General features: G+C 43.4%; 1 pseudogene; it reads right to left on the bottom strand.

Moving 5' to 3' along the window:
- Window positions 1–10,699: 10,699 nt before the first annotated feature.
- LOC144693577 (U2 spliceosomal RNA) lies at window positions 10,700–10,768 on the bottom strand (annotated as a pseudogene).
- Window positions 10,769–17,388: the final 6,620 nt, after the last annotated feature.

Raw genomic sequence — 17,388 nt, 5'->3', positions numbered from 1 at the left:
TTTCGCCATCGATGGTGTCTCGTGCATAACTCATTTAACATTATTCAACGGTTGTGCCTGTAAGTTTTATTTTAAAGTACTTAACTACATTCTTGAAGAATAATAGCTCCAAAAATGATTTACATCCTTGTATGAAATGTCAGTGTTTCAAAGGACAGTTTAAGTTTTTGATGTTACCTCTTGCTTTGCTTGTGAAACAGACAACTATTTACAATGCACTTTTCCAGATGTTGAACGTAGAATGCTTTCAAATCTCTATAGAATATATTTTGCAGTATAACAAATAATGTAGCTCATTGCTCATTTTGAAGGATCAGATTTGATATGGGTGTAATGTAGTGGATATTTCATGGAGATGTGCGTGAGATGGTTTTTCCTTTCATAAACTAAGGTCCCAGCTTAAACCACTTGGATCTCTTGAGGATTTTACTTACTTAAAGAGAACTTTGAGGCAAATAGAAGTAAGTGCATGAAAACATGAAAATGCTCAACCTATAGGGTCTCACACGATTGTGTTACTAGGAATTTCCTCACAAATATGTGGTGACTTTTTTTCTCTGAAATCTTGGTCACCATTTTAAAACCAAGTGAAGATGAGCAATTAGACAGCCAAAATATATGGGAGCAGAGTTGCAAAAATGATAAGGCAGACTGATATAAAAGAAACAGACTCAGAAGGAGGAGAGAGCAAAAATCAAAAAGTTAAACTGTAAGCTTCTGAGCAGACATGTAGTGGTTGTTATTTCTGTTTTCAGTGGATTCTCATTTTATGCACCAATTGGATTCATTCTGACCCAAATAAAATTGGTCACCTGAGATGAGGTACCAAAAGGTTGCCAATCCGTTTGACTGTGTTCCTAATATGTTTGCATCTTCAGGATAGGAGAACGGATATAACAGATCAAAAACTCTCAGTGTCTTTAATCAAGGGACTGGATATCAGGAAGAGGGCCCCGGTGAAAGCAACCCTCCTGCCCTTGCTTCTGACCCCCTTTCACCCTACCCCATCCAGCAGGCAAGACCCCGAGGCCTCAACAAGTTTCTGTCCATAAGACCCAAAGCTGACACAGTTTCTTTGCTGATTTTCCAAATATCAACCAGTCTTGCCTGCTGGCTATTCTTAGGGATAACTCAAAATGAAAGATCTCATTAAGCTCCACCCATCCCATGCCAACGTGACACAACAGGCCTGTTCCCAGGTAAAAATGAAAATTAACTACCTTTCAATTCCAAGTTTTCCTTAATTCTGGGAAACTACATGAATAACTTATCCTTTACTGGAATATCTGCAAATGTTATGTCTCCAGTTCTTTAGCTAAGTAAGCCCAAGTTGTTTTAGGATCTGCTGTTTTAGGATCTTATCTTACTAGCTGTTAACCTCTTAAATCAACATGGCCCCAAACTTTTAAGTGTAATAAAATCCAAGTTTGTTTGAATTGCATGTACTTCAGTGTTACTTATCAGTTTCTTAGCTAAAAATTATACTTAAAAACACATGAATTATAAGTTCAATATTAACAACAATGGACAGTAAATGCTGGTTTTGCTAGCTATGCCCAAATCCTATGAATGATTAAAAAAAATTCTTGGCACCCATGACATTTTGGTCTTTGTCATCATTAGAGTGAACAAATTTGTCTGCTTAATATTATGGGCCTGCGATCAGCAGCAGGAGCACAGTGCTCCAGCATTAATGACTCATTATCAATGTAAAAATGGTCACAGTGTACAAGGCACAAGTCAGGAATGTAATGGAATACTCCCCACTTGCCTGAATGAGTGCAGCTCCAACAATACTCAAGAAGCTTGACACCATCCAGGACAAAGCAGCCCGCTTGATTGACACCCCATCCACAAGCATTCACTTCCTCCATCACTGATGCACAGTGGCAGCAGTGTGTACCATCTACAAGATGCACTGCTGTAACTCACCAAGGCTCCTTAGACAGCACCTTCCAAACCCATGACTGCTACTATTTGGACAGACACATCAGCAGACTCGTGGGAACACCACTGCCTCGAAGTTCCCCTCCAACTCACTCACCATCCTGACTTGGAAATATATCGCCCTTCCTTCACTGTCAAAACCCTGGAACTCCCTCCCTATAAGCACTGCGGGTGTACCTACACCATATGGACTGCAACAGTTCAAGAAGGCAACTCACCACTGCCTTCTCAAGGACAATTAGGGTTGGGCAATAAACGCTGGCAGATGCCCACATCCCATGAGTGAATTAAAAAAAAAAATATATATATATATACGCCTGCCCCAAAGTGAAGTGTCAGGCTGCTCTTAAAAATAGGAGCCAAAATTAATTAACTTGTACTGTGTGGTTATGATTTTACACAGCTGAGGTTCTGTTGCTCTGAGAACAGTATCTATTTTGTTTTTTTTCCTCTTAAACTCAGTAAGGTGGTGATAAGAACAAAACAAAGAAACCCTTATCAGCACACCTGTCTTGGAGAGGAAAAATTATGAGCAAGCTAAAATTTCTGCTGACATGCTCCAATTACTCTAACACCCATTCAGCCACAAGGCCATGATCACTTATTTTAGCACGGTGAAAAATAGGTTTGCTGGATGGAGGCCATGTAATCCCATTTCAAAGAAAATATCAGGTACACCAGGCAACTGCTAGAAAAGTCCATGCATTGTGCTCTTAAGACAATACCTCTTAAATAAATCTAATTTACTTACCTCATGATGCCTCCTAACCTAATCTGAGCTGCCATTTTCTGATTTTCTTTTGTAGATTCTGCAGAGCCTGGAATTGGCTGCTATGTTAAATGAGTCCATCCTGCCCTGTTGCTCACCTTTTCTTCAAATACAAAGATCCTCTAGACTTCAGAACTTTCACAGCTGTTTGTATCATGTTTTAAGTCACGTCTACAAATTCATTGGAGAAGTTCCCAAAATAGGATTAACATAAAAAAAAACACATTGTTTATTTTAATAGCCAAATGGCTATTAAGGTATTCTAAACAGCTATTTTATTAATAGATAAATGATTTAAAAGAAATATCCAATTAGAGGAAAGGGCTCCCACAATGGCACCAGCTCTGGTGACCAATACAGTTCAGAAGCCCTAGGTTATGCCCCTTAGTTTGTGCTGAGTTAGCTGATCTATAGTGCAATTCACATATTCTTCAGGCTGCACAGTTGACAATCATCCATTTTGGAGTGGATAGTCAGTTTTTTTTTTGACTACTGTTTGTGCTGTTCACATGCTGGTTGAGAAAGCACCTGATGGTTGAAGTTACTCCATTTTGGATTGCAGCATAGTCAACAAAGCACAATGGGTCATTAGCACCAATAGAAGATGTGACTTTGTGCTACCCAATAGCGGCAATGACAGGTGGCAGAAAGGACTGGGCAGGTAGAACCTCAGTAGGCGGGCAGGTAGAACCTCAGTAGTCAGGCAGGTAGTGTCAGTGATAGATGGCAGATGACCGGTAGCAGCACTAACAGATGGGAGTCCAAAGTGAGCAAGATTCAGACAATGTCGAGCCTAAGGGTATAGAATACAGTGAGATGTATGGTTGAAAGCTCAGATCCCGCAGTTGAGCTTTTAATCGAGTATCATAAAGACACATTGGGCAGAATTTTGCCGTCGGCGAACAGGGGGTGGGGCCTGCTCGCTGATGCGTAAAATGATGCGTGGTGATATCGGGCGAAACCCCCGACGTCATCCCGACCCATTTAAATTTTCAGGAAGGCGGGGGTGCAGCAAAATCAGCTGCGGGCCCACTGACCTGTCTATGGCCAATTGAGGCCATTGACAGGATCATTTAAACAATTAAAGGACCTGCCCGTCCAACCTTAAGGTTGGCGGGCAGGCCAGGAGCCCCGGCGGCAACTAGAGAAAACATGAAACCTCATCCACAGGCGAGATGAGGTTTCATGCAGGGTGTTAAAAATTTTAATAAGGTTAATCTGTAAATTATGAACATGTCCCATCTCATGTGACATTGTCATATGAGGGGGACATGTTAGGGAATTATTTTTCTATTTTTAATATTGTTTAAAGTGGAAGCGATCTCCCTGAGGCTGCACTTAGACGCAGGGAGATGTGCGCTCTTTTGTGCGCATGTGCGAACGAGCGCACTCTCGCTTTTAGGGAATCCCCTCTGCCCGCACAGGGAGCGCATAGCGCTTCCCACCGGATGTCACGCTGGGTGGGCCTTAATTGGCCCGCCCATGTAAAATGGCGGTGCGGCCTGCTTCGCTGGCGGGGAGCAGCTCCCCGCCCGCTGGAGATTGGGTCGGGCCCGCCCGCCCGACAGATAGAAAATTCTGCCCATTGTGCCAGTGATTATAAAAAGTTCAATTTTTTACTAGGCTTCCCACCTTCTCAATCAGACAGCTATATCTGGGAGATTTCTTTTTCTTCTCCAACTGTCAAATTAGCTTGCATCTTTAAAAGAAAACAATTCATCTTGGGAGGGAACACAAGATGGATACTAAGAATCAATGGCCAGTTTTAAATGCCGCCCATTTTTCTTTGCCATTGAAGTGGAAAAGAGAATCAAGGGTAAAAAGGACATCACTGCCCAAGACTCATTTCTATACCATTAACTTCTCTATGACCACAAGATTGTCTGTTCAAAAACTGTGCCAAATGTTTCTGTCTGTAAGGACATAAGAACACAAGAAATAGGAGCAGGGGTAGGCCATTTTGCCCTCAAGCCTGCTCTGCCATTCAATAAGATCATGGCTGACCTCCACTTTCCTGCCTGCCCCCCATAGCCCTCGACTCCCCTTATGATCAAAAGTCTGTCCAACTCAGCCTTGAATATATTCAATGACCCAGCCACTACTGCTCACCAAGGGAGAGAATTCCACAGACTAACGACCCTCTGAAAGAATAAATTCCTCCACATCTCTGTGTTAAATGGGAGACCCCTTATTTTGAAACTGTGTCCCCTAGTTCTAGATTCCCCCATGAGGGGAAAAATCCTCCCAGCAACTACCCCCTCAAGCCCCCTTGGAATCTTACATGTTTCAATAAGATCACCTCTCATTCTTCCAATCACCAATGAGTATAGGCCCAACCTGCTCAACCTTTCCTCATAAGATAAACACCTCATCCCAGGAATTAGCCTGGTGAACCTTCCTTGAACTGCTTCCAATGCTAAAGTAAAGTGACCAAAACTGTAAGTCCTGCCCTTTCTGTCTAGTATGGTACTAGACTCAGAAAATTGTGTTCTCTTCTTTGATTCTGTTCCTCTCCCTTTAAAATAGTTGTCATCACCACCTACTCAAAAATAAACCACATTCAACTCCTCTTGCCTTCTAAACTAACCCTCTATTTCCAACTTCCTTTTCCTATCCAAGGTCGCTGACCATGTTGTCACCTCTCAAATACATGCTCATCTTTCCCACAACACCATGCTTGAATTTCCTCAACCAGGTTTGCATTTCAAGACACCCATGAAATAATGTTAATCCACTGTGACTATGCTGCATTTTCCCTCCTTAACCTCTCTTCAGCCTTTGACATGGTTGGCCACATCACCCCCCTCTACACTTCTGCTGTCCAGCTCAATTGGGACTGTTCTGATTTGGTTTCACTCTTGCCAATCAAATGATAGCCTGATCACTAGTGATAGCAAATCCTCACCCTGGCACTGATATCTCCTGAAGACCCCAGAGATCTATCTTTGGCCCCTTCACTTCTTTTCCTAAACAGTGACTCGTGGTAACATCATCTATGGAATGTGGAGGCACCTCCATATGTATACAGAAGGCACTCAGCTCTACCTCTCCGCTGCCTTTCTCAACCACTGCATTCCCTCTGTACTGTCAAACCACTTAACCTTCAGCCTTGGATATTCGCGGGAGACGCCGCGACCTAGCCAAAAGTCCATTGACTTTCGGTGGGACTGGACAATCCCGGCTGTGGGAGGAGGTGGAAAATCCCACCCATAATTTCCTCCAAACAGTCATTGAGAGGACTAAAGCCAAGTCTTCAGCCCACTACCCTTTTCACTAATTCTTTCCCCCTTTCAACTTTCTGGGATTGAACCAGATTGATCTTAACATTACCATCATATTGGGCCCCAAGTTGAACTTGTGGTCCCATACCCACTTAATCACCCAGACCACATACTTCCACCTCTAACATCGGCAGCATCTGTTCCCTCCTTCCTGACCCCATGTTAGACGACATTGTGAATGGTTCTTTCACTTTGGGTACTGTCCTCCCTCCAATGTGGTGCAGGTTCCAACCAACCAGACATCTAGTGGAAGAAAAAGTGGGCTGAGAGCAGGAATGTAGATCACTCTTCCAGCAGTGTTGTGACAAAGGGGTTTTGGGGGTGCCCACCCATAGCAGTAATCTGGTTTCTTCCACCATTCCTAAAAATATGTTGGTACACATTCCCTGCTGCCGGCACCTCCTAGAACGGAAACATTAGTTAAAGTTTGAAGTTGTTAAAGACACTCAGACTAGAGGGCTGAACTGTTCCTAGAAGGAAGATGAAGTGCTGTTCCTTGAATTTGTGTTGAACTTTATGGAAAAATTGTAGAAAAGACAAAGACCAAAAAATCTGAGTGCGAGTGGGTGTGGGCTAGAGAACTGAAGTGGCAAGCAACAGGGAACTTGGGGGCACGCCAGTGACATGCTGGAGGTGTTTGGCAAAAGAATCACCTAATCTCCATTTAGATTCCCCGGTATACAGGGGGCTATACTGTGAGCAGTGAATACACTACACTAGGTTGGAAGAGGTACACATAAATTGCTGCTTTACCTGGAAGGAGTGTCTAGAGGTTTGGACATTAGTATGTGAGTTGGAAAATACACAGGTTTTGCCTTTCCTGTATTTGCATGGAAGGTGCCAGGGTAAGGGAAGTGGATGGAAAAGTGAAACTGGATTTCAAGAGGAATCAGTTCTTTTTGCCAAGAGGGGAGGGAGAGATGTTTTTGGTAGTGAAATTGCATTGGCCGTGACAAAAGATGAGAAGATAGTCTGTTGAATGTGCAGACTGGTGGGATGGTAATTGAGGACAAAAAGGATTCTTTCACTGTTGTTTGGAAGAAGGAAAGGGAGGAGAGCAGTTGAATGGGAAATAGGAGAGACTTGTTCAAGGATCCTTTCAATCATGAGGGATCAATTTTGGCTGAGGAGAAAGGAAGACATTTCAGAAGCTCTAATGTGGAAGGTGGCAAGTTATAACAGGTGTAATGGAGACAGAGAAATTTGTGAAGTGGATTTTGTCCTTACAGTCTAAACAGATAGTTGTGGAAGTCAGTGAGCTTGTACCAGATATTGGACAGCCAGAGATGGGAAGGGAAAAGAAAGGACCTCATTGAGATAAGGCATGGGAAGAAATTTGGAACAAAATTAATGAAGTTCTCTAGATTCAAATGAAGTCAGGAAGCAAAACACGGTCATCAATGTACCAAAAAAAAAGAGGTCAGGGAGGGAACCTGAGTAGGGTTGGAATGACAAAAAGCATAATCCATGCTGGTTGCCATAGCAACGCCTTGGAGGTGAGGGTGGATCTCATGAAGCAGCAAGAGCAGTGGTTCAAGGAACATTTAATATCACAAAGATATTGATGATTGTAGGTGGATCAGAAACAGGAAGGAAATGTACAACGAATCTGGAGACGTGCTGAGGAAAGAGATGTGGCTGTGGGAACAGGTAGTAGCAGATATGTAATCAAATATAAACAAGAAAGGGGATAGCAATGAAAGTGAACAGAGAAAAATGAGTTGAAATCACGTCAAAGGGGGCAGAACTTCTTCAAGGTGGCATTCCTGGAAGACAAGTAGCAGTGAGTTAAGCAAGATGAACAAAAAACAAAACACAGGAGATGTTGTAAATCAGAAACAAAAGCATTGGAGCGACTTAGCCAGTCAGTCAACTTGTGTCAAGAAAATGCAACATTTACTTATTTTGTTTGGTATACACAAGTCTTTAAATTTTATAGATTTCCTCATTTTTCATTTACATGACCTGGTTTATGAATATATTTTCAGTATGAACACTTTGCCTGAGCCAGAGGAGGGTGTGAGAGGAGGACCCCGAGCCAGGAAGTCAGCAGCTCCTAGAGCATAGTGTGAGAGGAGGACCCTGAGCCAGGCAGTAAGTAGCTCCAAGAGGATAGTGTGAGAGGAGGATCCCGAGCTAGGAAGTCAACAGCATCTGGCATCTAACTTCACAGGAGAAACATAAGTTCATTGGTTGGTGAGAAACTGCTGTTAGGGAGTGTCATCAAGTAGCTGAGAATTAGAAAAGCACATTCTTTTTAAAAGGAGGGGCCACTTACATTTAAGTAAGAAACACAAGCAACAGGGAAATAAAGTTAAGTCAAGGCCAAGGTAAAATAAAGATACACAGTAAACCAGAATAAAATAAAGTTAATGCAAGGGAAGTAAATTGAAGCCATGGCAGGACAGCTCAGTTGTGTGGAATGCGTGTCTTGTACTATGTGCAATGTTGACGCTACCAGTGTCCTAAATGACCATGTGTGCAGGAAGTGTCACTAGCTGCAGAACCTTGAGCTCTGGGTTTCAGAGCTTGAGCGGTGGCTGGAGTCACTGTGGCACATCTGCGAGGCTGAGAGCTATGTGAATAGCACATTTAGAGAGATGGTCACACTGAAGCTTATGAGCCTGGAGGCAGAAAGGGAATGGATGTCCACCAGGCAGTCCAAGAAAATTAGGCAGGTAGTGCAAGAGTCCCCTGGGATCCCGTTCACCAATCAGTTTTCCGTTTTGGATACCGGTGAGGGTGTTGGTTCTTCAGAGGTGTGCAGTCAGAACCAAGTTTGTGGCACCGCAGGCAGCTGTGCTGTGCAGGAGAGGAGAAAGAAGATGGCAAGAACATAAGTAATAGGGGATTCATTAGTTAGGGGAACAAAAAGGCATTTCTGTGGCCATAGACGTGACCCCAGGATGGTATGTTGCCTCCCTGGTGCCAGGGTCAAGGATGTCGCAGAGCCGCCGCAGAACATTCTTCTGGGGGAGGGTGATCAGCCATAGGTTGTGATCCACTTGGTACCAATGACTTAGGTATGAAAAGGGATGAGGTCCTGAAAGCAGACTTTAGGGAGCTAGGAAGGAGATTGAAAAGCAGGACCTCTAAAGCAGTAATCTCAGAATTACTCCCAGTCCCACATGCAAGTGAATATAGAAATAAGAGAATTGAGCGAATGAATATGTGACTGGAAAGCTGGTGTAGATGGGAGGGCATCAGATTTTTGAGGCATTGGGATCAGTTCTTGGGAAGGTGAGATATGTACCATCCAGATGGTCTACACCTGAACAGGACTGGGGCGAATATCCTCACAGGGAGATTTGCTAGTGCTGTTGCGGAGGCGGGGGTATAACTAGATTGGCAGGGGGATGGGGCTCAGAGCAATTCAGAGCAGGGAATGGGGGATGGAGAATTAGTGAGTCACTCTGAAAAACAGAAGCAGCACAGGTTAAAAAGTGTCCAGCATGGGAATTTGGCAATGTTGAAAGGTATATGTGCAAATGCAAGGAACATAGTAAATAAAGCCAATGAGCTGAGGGCACAGATAGACACAGGCAGATTGATATGATTGCTATAATGGAAACTTGGCTTAAGAAGGGGCAAAAATGGCAGCTCATCATCTCTGGATATAGAGTTTTCAAACAGGATAGGGAGGGGGATAAAAAAGGTGGGGGTGTAGTATTGTTGGTTAAAGAATCAATTACAGTAGTGAGGAGGGATGATATACTAAATGAAGCATCAAATGAGGCCATATGAGTTGAGCTCAGAAATAAAAAAGGGACAGCCACACTGCTAGGAATGTACTATAGACCCCCAAATAGGGGAAGGGAGTTATAAGAGCAAATATGTAGATAGATTTCTGAATGAAAAACAATAGGGCAGTAATCGTTGGGGATTTCAACTACCCTAATGTTAATGGGAATATGAACAGGGTGAAGGGCACAGAGGATGCAAAATTCTTGAACTGCATTCAAGAGAACTTTTTTAGTTAGCACGTAACAAGCCCAATGAGAGGGGCCGCAATTCTAGGTTTAGTCTTAGGAAATGAAACTGGGCGAGAGGATGAAATAGCAGTGGGGGACTTTGGAGACAGTGACCATAATATAGTTAGATTTAGCATCATTATGGAAAAGGACAAAGGTAGAACAGGACTAAAAATTCTAAATTGGAGGAAATCAAATTTTACAAAGCTGAGAGGTGAGCTAGCAAGAGTGTACTGGATACAGCTATTAGAAGGAAAAACTGTGTCAGATCAGAGGGAGGCATTCAAAGGCGCGATTCTATGGACACAGTGCAAACATGGCCCTACAAAGAAAAAGGGTGGTACTGCCAAATCTAGAGCCCCCTGGTAATCCAGGAACATACAGGCCAAGATAAAGCAGAAAAAGAAAGCTTATGACAGTCACAAATGACTTAATACTATAGAAAGTCTAGAGGAGTATAGAAAGTGCAGGGGTGAAGTAAAAATGGAAATTAGGAAAGCAAAGAGAGGATATGAAAAGATATGGGCAGGTAAAATCAAAGAAAATCCTAATTAAAGATGTTTTACCAGTACATTACGAGCAAGAGAATAACTAAGGAAAAGGTGGAGCCTATCAGAGATGTACATGGTAACTTGTAGTTTGATGCAGAAGGTGTGGGCAGGGTTCTCAATGAGTACTTTGTCTTTGTCTTCACTAAGGAGAGGGATAATGCAGACATTCTAGTTAAAGAGGAGGAGTCTGAAATACTAGACACAACAAGCATACTACACTTGATCTTAGCCAAAAGGCCGAGAAGTGATTATGTGGTACAGGAAGTACTGGAGAGACTGGCATTCTTGAAGGTGGATAAATCATCAGGGCCAAATGGATTGTTTCCCAGGCTGTTAAAGAAAGCCAGAGAGGAAATAGCGAATGCTCTGAGGATCATTTTCCAATCCTCAGTAGACACCGGACGAGGTACCAGAGGATTGGAGGTCTGTGACTGTTGTACCATTATTTAAAAAGGGTGTGAGGGATAGGCCAGAAAATTATAGGCTGGTTAGCCTGACATCGGTGGTGGGAAAATTATTGGAAGCAGTTCTGAGAAACAGGATAAACTGCCACTTAGAAAGGCACAGGTTGATCAGGGATAGTCAGCATGGTTTTGTTAGGGGAAGATCGTGTCTTACTAACTTAATTGAATTTTTGAGGAAGTAACAAGGGGGATTGATGAGGGTAGTGCCATAGATGTTGTCTACATGGGTTTTAGTAAGGCATTTGACTAGGTCCCACATGGCAGACTGGTCAGGAAAGTGAGATCTCATGGGATCCAGGGGAAGGTGGCACGTTGGATCAAAAATTAGCTCAATGACAGGAAACAAAGGGTAATGGTTGATGGATATTTTTGTGAATGGGAAATGGTTTCCAGTGGTTGTTTCACAGGGCTCAGTGTTGGGGTCCTTGCTGTATGTTGTATATATAAATGATTTGGATTTCAATGTGGGAGGCATGATTGGGAAATTTGCAGATGACACGAAAATTGGCCTTGTGGTTGTTAGTGAAGAGGATAGCAGTCAATTCCAGGATGGTTTGGTTGAGTGGATGGAGAAGTGTCAAATGGAATTAAATCCGGAAAAGTATGAGGTAATGCCTTTGGGGAGGGCAAACAAAGCAAGGGAATACTCAAGAAATGGGAAATTATTGAGAGGGGCTTAGGAAGTGAGAGACCTTGGAGTGCATGTTCACAGGACCTTGAAGGTGACAGGACAGGTGGCCAAGGTGGTCAAGAAAGCATATGGATGCTTTCCTTTATTGGGCGAGGTATTGAATACAAAAACAGGGATGTAATCTTGAAACTGTATAAAATGCTGGTTGGGCCACGGCTGGAATTTTGTGTACAGTTCTGGTCACTGCATTACAGGAAAGACATAATTGCCCTGCAGAGAGTGCAGAGGGGATTTTTACAAGAATGTTGCCAGAGTTTGAAAATTGCAGCTATGAGGAGAGATTGGATAGACTAGGGTTGCTTTCCTTCGAACAGAGGAAGCTAAGGGGTGACCTAATTGAGGTGTACAAAATGATGAGGGGCCTATATAGGGTAGACAAGAGTTGTTTTCCCTAGCTGAGGGATCAATTACCATAGGGCAAAGATTTCAGGTGATTAGTAGAAGGATTAGAGGGGACATAAGGAAAAGCTTTTTCACCCAGGGCATCTGGAATTCACTGGGTAGAGGCTGAAACACTCAACTCATTTAAAAGGTACCTGGATCTGCATCTGAAGTGCAGATGCAAGGCTATGGACCAAGTGCTGGAAAGCGGGATTAAAATGAGAGGCTAGTTTCTTTTTTCTCTTTTTTGTCAGCGCAGACATGATGGGCTGAATGGCCTCTTTCTGCACCATATGGTTCTATGTTGTTCATAATTTTGAGGCATTCATATCCACAAAGAATATTATTTTAATTATAAAAAAGAACGTTGTGATGTATGAAAAAAGCACAGAGCAGGATGCTTAGGAGGAGTTGAGTTATATCAGCAGGCCACTGTATTCAATAGTACACATTTCATTCAATATGCATCCACCTTTTGAAGGCAGTCTGGATAACATTGGATTTCTTTTAATGACAAACTAAATTGGAATTTTCCCGCCCCTTGCAACTCCAGGAGGCCTGAGGATAATGTTGCTATAAACACTGACCAAAGGGCTGAAGTATCACCCCCACCGCCACCCACCCCCCCACCCAACCATCTTCTGCATTGCATCACTTAAATATGTATATTGGTTGCTCTTGAGGTTGCAAGGGTTGATTTCCCTTCACAAAGTCTGGTTGGAACCTTGTGTTTCAAATGTATAACATTCATTCCTTTGATGGCGGTGGTGAGATCACATCATCCTGTTCATCATATGATACGATATACCTGTGTGTTTGTGGATACCTGCATTGATATTGCTTGAGGCACAGCAAACATCCGTGCATCATCTGTAATGGCAAACATTGCAAATAACATCATTGTCAATTCTGTAAGTATTTTATATATTTGGGACTAAAGGAGCTGCAAAAGAACTTTGTGTTATGTCTGATTTTAGAAAATTTTCTCTTTAAAGGTCTCTGGACATCTTTTCTTGTAATTCCACTTGCTTTTTATTTGAGAAATGCTGTAGTGTTGGAAGAATAGGACCCATTTGTTGCCTGTTTGAATGAAGCTGATGAGATATAGCTGTGTACTTTGCAACAGCCAAGTGCTTCTTCCACCAGGTTCACTTCACTCTTTCTCTCTAAGGTGCTTTTTTATCTTTCTTTTCTCCAGTTCACAGAGCTCGTTAACCTCACACAAAGATGTTGAACCAAGATTTCAATTTGGATTTCTTTATGCATCTAAGTTTACTACTGTACAACAAGTTTAAAAAATTGCACTAGCATTCTGGCAATAGATCAACAGAATTTGGTCAATTCAGTATTTAATCCTAGCAATATTCTGGATGTGGTTGTCGCCTTTCACAATTTACAATTGTTTGGGCCATTTATTTTTTCTTCCTTTCGTCAAATCATTCACTTCTGTTGTGGATCTTTTCTGCAGCTTCTGGACACCATCCACCACCTCTCCCAAGTAACTAATATTCATGTATGTGCCTTATTGCTGAGGGCTCTTCAGTCATGGGCAGCATCAACACTGCACCCAATCCTCTTCTCACCCAATGTCCAAATGTGCAATTTTTGGCATGGCCATTGGACTGGATACAGATCATGAATGGGACTTCTGTCTGATTTTCTCTCCCTAACCTGGGGTTTTGAGACTAATTGTGGAGTCCATACTACCATTTCAGCTAAGGTCAATTAACTTGGAGGGTGTGGTATTGTACTGGGATGTGGTATTGTATTGGACTAGCAACTCCGTTTCAGTTCTACATGGTAATGTGTGCTCGAGGTAGCACTAGAAAAATATCCACGAAGAGAAAGCAGGTTGTCAAAAAACTCTAACTGATGAATTAATATACATTAAAGAAGTGTCCAGCCTATATATGACTGGTCTCCTTCTCACACACTCACTCGGCTTATTGTATCACAAGCCATAGGTTAAGGCACAGTGATATATATTTGTGGATTAGGACCAGAGAGTCCTCAACATTGTCTCTGAACCCATGAAGTTTCATGGCTTCAGAGCAAATGCACTCTCCATATTACAACCATTTCCTTCAGCTACTCAATCAGTACTCCATGTTGAATACACTGGGAAGAAGCACTGAAGGTTTAAATGTGCAACATCTGGGGTGGCTCAACAGTATTATAACTGAATGAGCTAGCCCAGCCCTGAAGGTCATAGCTACAATGACAGTCAGATGGGTCTTTATCAGGTGCTAAGGGAATCATCATGAGGGAATAACTAACCTGCCTACTGCAAATATATATGGTTCATGACAGTATTGGTGTGAGTGACAAAGTTCCAACACAAGTGCTAAAAGGTTTCCAACAGTGCTAAGCCAACAGATCAGGGCTTTGTATCTCCACCAAATTCAGTTCAGACTGGTTGTGGGTAACCAATCAATGTAAAATACAAGGTTGAAATGTTAAGTGTCTTGAGCCAAAATTGCCAAGTGGACAATACTCCTCTGCGCAATTAAGATTCCCATCATCTAGATGCCAATAGCCAGCCAATTTGGTATATTCCATGTAATATTAAGAAGTTAAGTGCAATAAAATAGCAAAGGCTGTAGGCCCTGCTAGCATTCAGCAGTAGAGCTAAATATCTCCTCAGAGCAATGATTATAATTTCTTCGTAGGAAAATAAATTGCTTTTTAAGAAATGAGAATAAAAAGTTCCAATGAAGGCTTAATGCCAGAGGAGAGATACAACTACCTGACATTGAATTAATGCAGCATTCCACCGAGGAGAGTAATACCGAGGTTAGTGGGCATGGGGGGAATGGGGGGTGGGCATGGGGATGGGGACCAAGGAAAATAATCTTCCTGTGGTTGGAGCCATGCCTGACATAAATAAGTAGTATTAGGATTGCTGGCAGGTTAATCATTGCAGCTTCAAGGAGTTGGGGTTCCTCAGGGAGGCATCTTCTGTCTACACTGAGCTGCTTCACCAATGACCTTTCATTTGTCATAAGCAAACAGTTCCATACCTGATCTAAGGATTGTAGAGTGTACAGCCTCAATTTCCTCACCATCACCATCCTGAGGGTGGGGTAGTTCACCTTTGACCAGATGCTTAACTTGACCAGCCATATAAACACTGTGCCCATAAAAGCAGGGCTGGTACATAGCGCAGTCTTGCACTATTCAGCTCATTAGCTCATTATGGCTAATATCTCACTTCCTAACCCCTCATGCTTCTCTGCTATCCACAAGGCTGAAACTAAGAATGCAATAGTTTATGTACCAGCCGTTTGCAGACGAGCTACCCTTAGCAGAATATGCAGCAGGAGTAATCACCTCAGAGATGGTCTTGCACCATTTTGCTTCAATTTGACACAACATACCTAAAACTCCTTTGAAGCTTAGCTCTTTAATTTTCTTTTTCAGAAAGTGAATGTCTTATTTTAAGAATTGTTCCATTAGCTGTTGTTAATCAGTAAAACTTTCCCATCCATTGAAGGCCAAGAAGAAGAGTGCTGTGTCCCTGGCTCTGCTGTGCCCCTCTGCACGACAATATAAATCTTGACTGCTTATTCCAGCTTTCTTTGTTGGAAAATAACACAGCACCAATTGTTGAGGTATAAAGATGGCATGAGTCCCTTTCGCATGAGCCAAAACTGTAGCACACAAATGTATTCATATGTTTCAGGACCTAACCATAGTGCCATAGAGTCATAACAGCAACAGATGGAGGCTATTCAGCCTATTGAGTCCATGCCAGAAAAATAAGGCTTGTCCAGGATTTGAACCCTGGGCCTCCTGCAAGTTTTAATGCACAACTCCAAAATGAGAATTATATTCCTAGACCAACAAGTCACCTGCTCACTACTTGTATGTATTCTAAAATGGAGCAACTCTTAGAGGGGAGAATTTTCTCCCTGTCGTGTGGGCTGGGCGGGAGCGGGCACTGGTGGGCGCGCAGCCGATTGCCGCCCAAGATCGGCTGCGCGCCGCCATTTTGTGTGGGTGGGCCAATTAAGGAATTAAGGCCTGCCCAGCGTGACGCACAGCCAGTAGTGCTCAGCGCTACCTGTGCGGGCGGGGGGAGGAGTGAGAGTCGGGGCCTGCGCTCTTTCGCGCATGCGTGCGAAAGAGCGCAGAAATCTCCCTGAGGCACCGAGCTGCATCAGGGAAATTAATTTCATTGTGAAAAACTGAAAAAAAAGATTTTAAAATATGAGCTGAGACATGTCAATGAATTTCACTAAAAAATTTGATTACATTTATAAACCTTTCATGAAACCTCACCCCGCCTGTGGATGAGGTTCCATGATAAATGCAAAGGCCGCCTGGGCTCTTTTCCTGCCACCAACCTTAAGGTTGGACGGGCAGCCCTGTTAATTATTTCAGTTAGTTTTTAAATGGCCTTGATAGGCCTTTGACAGTCCGGCGGGCGCGCAGCCGACTCCGGTGCCGCCAGCTGAACTGAAGACCGGAATGACGCGCGGTGACGCCGGGATGTACACCCGATGTCACCGTGCATCATTTTACACATCGGTGCACGCTGAATGGAAAATTCAGGCCTTATTTTTAATGAAGTCTATTCTCTTCAAAATCGTCAGTGTGATTTTTATGAAGTGTAACTGGCCAGAATCTTCCATTCTAAGAGTTTAAGCTTGGTGGGGGGCCTGGAAGTGGGAGTGATTTCTGCTGTGGGGTGGGATGACTGACCATGCGAGGTTTTGCACTATTCAGCTCATTACCTGTGTATCCGTAAGGAACTCGCCGAACCTCGCTGCAGGGGCAAACAAGAAGTCATCCTCCTATTGTTAATTCATGGGGACAAAGGTCCCGGTGCCATATTTAAAGGGCACTTGGACAGCCTTTCATTTACTGCAGGTCAGGAGCTTTAGTCTGGCTGTCCTTTAAGACCGGGAGGGCCTCCTGCTGTCATCCCTGGGCAGGCCGCCAAAATAACCAGGATGCAGCAGACCGTGCCCGTGCTGAAGGTGAGATTGGACTCCCCCAGGACGCCAGCGAGAATGCCCCCAGTTTGGTGTTGTCGGCTGCACCCACAGAGTAACACATTGGTTTAATTAAGGACCCTGCTTAGGCATTTACTAAACCTTTCTTTTCTCTATTCCAGGTATCAACAAGAAAACGGGAAGCCCCACAATGCAGACCACCCACGGAACCAGCCCCAACCCCACCTCTGAGGAGGATGCCTCAGAAGCCGGAGATGATACACCGTCACGGCGTTCAGCTGCACCCTCCACCAGCGCAGATACAGTCACCTTGATGGGTCCACGTTCTAGAGTAGTCTCGGGGTCACAATCACTGACATGGGTCCACAGCTAACG

This window comes from Cetorhinus maximus, chromosome 18 (genome assembly GCF_964194155.1).
Source record: "Cetorhinus maximus chromosome 18, sCetMax3.hap1.1, whole genome shotgun sequence".
NCBI lineage: Eukaryota > Metazoa > Chordata > Chondrichthyes > Lamniformes > Cetorhinidae > Cetorhinus > Cetorhinus maximus.
Note: the sequence above shows the minus strand (reverse complement) of the source record. Positions and strands in the feature narration are given on the sequence as shown.